The following is a 6,279-nucleotide window of genomic DNA, read 5'->3' as shown; positions in this document are numbered from 1 at the left end:
TTCATAAAATTTCTATTTATATTTTTCCTTTATTTCTTTATTTAAATATAATTAGCATGTTAATTTCATATTCAAAGTTTTATACTTTGAATAATGAATAGCTAACTTCCTAAAGTTGAGATGAAAAGGTAAAACTCTTGGCATGATAATAAGGTTACTAAAAGGTAAGAATCTATGTTTTATATTATTTAATCATTATTTATTGTTTATGTTATATTTATTTCTTTAAGCATTTTTATACCCTACTTATAAGTAGGAGTTTTGATTTATTGTTGATATATGTTACACAAAATTCTTGGAACCATTTAAATGTTAGTTTGGTATTACCAACCATTTAAAGTGGATGCCTTGATTTATTATATATGAATATATTATAATATTAAATTACTTGGAACCATTTAAATATTTGTTTGGTTTTACCAACCATTTAAAGTGGGAACCTTGATTTACTATATATAAATATATCATAATATTAATTTCTTGGTACCATTTAAATGTTAGTTTGGTTTTACCAACCATTTAAAGTGGGAACCTTGATTTAGTGTTTACAAATATATATATGTCTCGATAAATGATCGGCTACGACATTCTCGGTTCTTTTTTTTATCTTTGATCACGATGTCAAATTCTTGGAGCAACAAATATATATATATATATATATATATATATATATATATATATATAATATATATATATATATATATATATATATTATAAATATATATATATATATATATATATATATATATATATTTGTTGCTCCAAGAATTTGACATCGTGATCAAAGATAAAAAAAAGAACCGAGAATGTCGTAGCCGATCATTTATCGAGACTAGTAACAGGATCATCTTGTGAAATGACACCAATTAACGATAATTTTCCTAATGAACATCTATTTTCAGTTACTATTACACCTTGGTTTGTTAACATAGTAAATTTTCTTGTGACAGGAAAAATGCCACCGCAATGGAGTTCTGAAGATAAAAGAAAATTTTTGAATGAGGTAAAAAACTTTTATTGGGATGATCCGTATCTGTTCAAGTATTGTCTGGATCAAATTTTTCGACGTTGCATATCCGATAATGAGGTAAGTATTGTCATTAAATTTTGTCATTCAGAAGCATACGGAGGACATTTTTCTTCAAAGAAAACAGCTGCAAAAATCTTGCAGTGTGGATTTTATTGGCCCACTTTGTTTAAAGACACCCACGAAATCTGCAAGATCTGTGAAAATTGTCAAAAATTGGGTGAGATTTCAAAAAGAAACATGATGCCTTTGAATCCTATTATTGAAATTGAAATCTTTGATTGTTGTGGAATAGATTTTATGGGACCTTTTCCACCGTTGTTTGGATACTTGTATATTTTAGTTGCAGTTGATTATGTTTCCAAATGGCTAGAGGCAATTCCATGTCGAACAAATGATCATAAAATCGTCATCAAATTTTTAAAAGAAAATATTTTTAGTAGATTTTGGATTCCTCGAGCCATGATAAGTGATGTGGGAACTCACTTTGTTAATAAACCATTTGCTTCATTAATGAAAAAATATGGTATTACTCATAAAGTAACTACTCTTTATCATCCTCAAACAAATGGACAAGTTGAATTAGCTAATAGGAAGATAAAGCAAATTTTGGAAAATCTGTTAACTCAAATAGAAAAGATTGGTCTCTGCGACTTAATAATGCACTTTGGGCATATCGAACAGCTTTTAAAACATCATTGAATATGTATCCCTATAGGTTGGTTTATGGAAAACATTGTCATTTGCCTGTGGAATTGGAACATAAAGCTTATTGGGCGATCAAAACTTTAAATTCAAGCATGGATGATGCCAACAAATTGTGTAAATTGCAACTTAATGAACTTGATGAACTCAGAAATGACGCGTATGAGAATTCAAGGATTTATAAAGCAAAAAATAAAATCATTTCATGATAAAACAATTCTTAGAAAATCTTTTTAGATTGGTAAAAAAGTTTTGTTTTATAATTCTCGACTTCACATATTCCCAGGAAAATTACGATCAAGATGGACAGGCCCATATGTTGTAAAGCATGTGTATACTTATGGAGCTGTGGATATTAAATATCCTAAAAATGGTGATATTTTTAAAGTAAATGGACAAAGGCTTAAACCATTTTTAGAAAATGAAATCTTTCAAGAAGAGTTTATTCTCCTTTCTGATCCTTGATTTTTTTTTATTTTTTTGGTGTTGCATTTAAGTTTGTTTGTTTTTATTTCATGTTTTCTTAATATTTTTATTTTCCCGGTTAAATGGCGGATAACGGTACTCCGTGACTCTCATAGTCAGTTAAATCAGTTTCCCACAATTGCTGATACAAAAATAAAAAAAAAAACATTTCTTTTCTTTTCAAAATGGATGAAATTCTCTCAAAAATTTGTAAATATTTTCCCTCTGTTTCTGAAAATGTTCTAACAAAAAATTATGCAGGAAGGTGTGAAAGATTGAGATTGCTAATGCAAAAAAGAATTCCAGAAGATATTCATCTTGTAATAGAAGCTAAGGTCCGATTAGGAGGAAAAGTTCCACAATCATTGCTCATTCGGTATTGCCTGGATTACAAAAAAAGACTTATGCGAAAAAACGAGGGGCCAAAAGTTTAGGGGTTTGTCATAAGTGTGCAAGATGGACTTGTGACAAACGATGCAGATCTTTGGGATGTGTTTCCAATAACAGAGAAGATAAAATTGGTTTCATCAAAAATGGGCTGAGTAAGGAGTCTTTAGATAACATCTTATTGACTCTTGAGACGCATTCTAGTGGACATGTGCATATTGAACTTCTCCGTTTATGGAAACAATTCCAAGATGAGCGTCATAGTCTTGGGAATCCGACTAAAAAAGACCATGTTTGCCAATTTATAAGAAAATTGGATGGGAAGCATATCCTCGACTCATAGAAGGCGTTGAAGCCGTTTCTGGACGTAAAACTAGAGGAAAATTGTGAGCCACAATCACACTACTGTTTATATGCATCTGTGTCATTATTGTTTTTACAATTTATTTTGTTTACAGCTGTGACCCATATTTTAGTCATGATAACATATTACCCCTATAAAATCTCTCATCTTTCTCTCTATTTTCGCAGAAAAAAAAAGAAAGTAAAAACATGGCTAGATCCTCTGCACAAACATTGAAAAATATTTGTGTATTTTGTGGGTCGAGTCCTGGAAAAAATGAAGTGTTTGTAAAAGCAGCGAATAATCTTGGAAAGATATTGGCTGAGAGAAAAATTCACTTGGTATATGGGGGAGGTAATATTGGGTTAATGGGATCTGTTTCAACATCTGCTCATCTTGGAGGTAGTCAGGTTTTGGGTATTATTCCTACAGCTTTAGATGAAGGAAATATTACAGGTGTTACAATTGGGGAAGAATTAAAAGTTTTTTCTATGTATGAAAGAATCACTCAAATGATTGAAAATTCTGATGCTTTTATCGCACTACCAGGTAGTTTTGGTACATTAGAAGAAATTTTTCACACTATTTCTTGGGCACAACTTAATATCCGTAATAAACCTGTGGGCTTGTTGAATACCAATAATTATTATGACAGTTTGTTGACAATTCTTGATAAAGCTGTGGAACAGAATTTCATTTCAGAAAATTCACGACGGATGCTCATCTGTGCTTCGACTGCCGACCAATTAATTGATGATTTGGAAGCTTTTGTTCATAAGCCTGATCCGATGATAACAAAGATCAATTGGTCGCAATCAAGCAGTAAGAAAAGGAAGTTGGATCATTGATTCAAAATTCGTGGATTAGTTTGCGTTTGTTTCAGTTTGTTATCTTCAATAAAATTCCATGTGAGATCTCTTTCATTATGTACTCTTTATTAATAGTTATTTTGACATTAGGGACAATGTCATATTCTGATTGAGGGGAGAACAAACATATAAAAAAAACTAAAAAAATTTAAAAAAAAAATAAAAATATATATTATTTTAAAATAAAATCATGTTTATTGTTTTTATCTTAGTAATTTTTGCAAAAATGTCATACATTACATGTTTGAAAGATTTAAATTAGAACATGCATTAATCTATTTAAGAATGTTTAAATTTTTATTTGAAAAAAAAGTCAATTTTAATATTCTGATCAATATAAAAATATGATTTATGAAATATTTTTGAGTGATTAACCATTGTGATAAAATCAGGTATTAAATTATATGGCCCAAGATATACCTTATAAGAGTGCTTAAAATTTTAAACTCACACATATTTTGTGAGTGAGTGGAGAGGACTAAGAAAACAGCTTCCGAGCCTTTATTGATCATGAGATAGACTATCTATTGTTTAGATCTTGAGTTCTTATTTTGAAAAAAAAAATGATATTTCCTGGAAATAAAAAATAAAAATACAAAAAGAAAGATATTGAAGATCTATGTAATTTTTAAGTTATATGCTACGACCCATATATCTCTCATAAAAAAAAGAGAAAGAGAGAAATTTATTGTGCAAATTAAATAAATATGTGGTCAAGAAGCATAAACTTAGTTTGATTACATGATGTTATGGAAAAAAAAATATATCAGGAAAAAATATATAATAAGATCAACTAGATTTTGAATCAATGGGATTTTCAATCTTTTGATTAGTTTGGCTCGTTTGTCAGTCTGCATTCTGTAAACTATTTTTCTGAGCATTTATCTGTATTCTAACTCCATGAGAGAAATTGTTGTCATAAATTGAAACATTTATTAACCTGTGAGGATATGGAGTTGAGACTCTTACTAAGAATTTCTGAAGGCCGTGTACATTTACCTATCTGAAATAAGCTTTGAATTGATCATCTCAAATTATTTCATAAATTATAATTATGATGATATTGATATAACTTTGAGAGTTTTCAAATTTTATTTAAACACTTAAATAATTTTGATTACATTTCTTTTTAAAATTAATCATTATGTTTTGTATTGCTTTTAACGCTTAAATTACTAGGAACTAGCAATAAGCTGGTTGGGAGCTGTGATAAACATAAAAATTGTACATTAATTAAATGTTTTATAATATAAATATATAATTTTTGTTTTATTAAGCGTTTAAATATTATATGTTTTATAATAAATTATATAAAATATAAGTTGTTGTGTAATTACAAGTTTTTACTATTTTTTACAGGTCCGATAAAACAAGAATAAACTTGGCGTTGCAAATGGGATTAAGATGATTCTTGGACCTGTAGAAAGTTGATGTTAATATCTACAATATTGGTGGCCAGCATGAGATAAAAATCCTCTCACAATTGAGATCAAATTAAGCAACAAATAAAGTTACCAAAGGAGTGGCAGTTTTACCATACCCTAATATTTTGACCATATCTCTCAAATTACTTTGTCAAATGGTTTGAAAAAAATACCACAAATAGACAACCCAATTATCCACATGTTTCTTTTTATGTGAATAAGCAAATCCGGAGAAGAACATTTTCAAAAGTGATGTGTAATATAATATAATATCTTGGAACACCAATGAAGACTTATGTGTAAAAAAATAATATTTTATTTGTGGTTGTCTCCCCAAATTTGGCTATAATAGGGGTGCATTGTAATATTGTATTGAGATATCCTTCATTCTATGAACAAACCTTTGAGTTCATAATTTTTCTCTCTATATTTTTCCTTTATTTCTTCATTTAAATATAATTAGCATGTTAATTTCCTATTCAAAGTTTTATACTTTGAATAATGAATAGCTAACTTCCTAAAGTTGAGATGAAAATGTGAAACTCTTGGCATGATAATAAGGTTACTAAAAGGTAAAAATCTATGTTTTATATTATTTAATCATTATTTATTGTTTATGTTAAATTTATTTCTTTAAGCATTTTTATACCCTACTTATAAGTGGGAGTTTTGATTTATTGTTGCTATATGTTACACAAAATTCTTGGAACCATTTAAATGTTAGTTTGGTATTACCAACCATTTAAAGTGGATGCCTTGATTTATTATATATGAATATATTATAATATTAAATTACTTGGAACCATTTAAATGTTTGTTTGGTTTTACCAACCATTTAAAGTGGGAACCTTGATTTACTATATATAAATATATCATAATATTAATTTCTTGACATCATTTAAATGTTAGTTTGGTTTTACAACTATTTAAAGTAGGAACCTTGATTTAATGTTTACAAATATATATATATATATTGCACAATAAATACTTGACAACATTTATAAGTTTTTGTATATATTATATACTTATAAGATAATAATATATAACATAATATAAATA

This window comes from Primulina eburnea, chromosome 10 (genome assembly GCF_022965805.1).
Source record: "Primulina eburnea isolate SZY01 chromosome 10, ASM2296580v1, whole genome shotgun sequence".
Taxonomy (NCBI): Eukaryota; Viridiplantae; Streptophyta; class Magnoliopsida; order Lamiales; family Gesneriaceae; genus Primulina; species Primulina eburnea.
Note: the sequence above shows the minus strand (reverse complement) of the source record.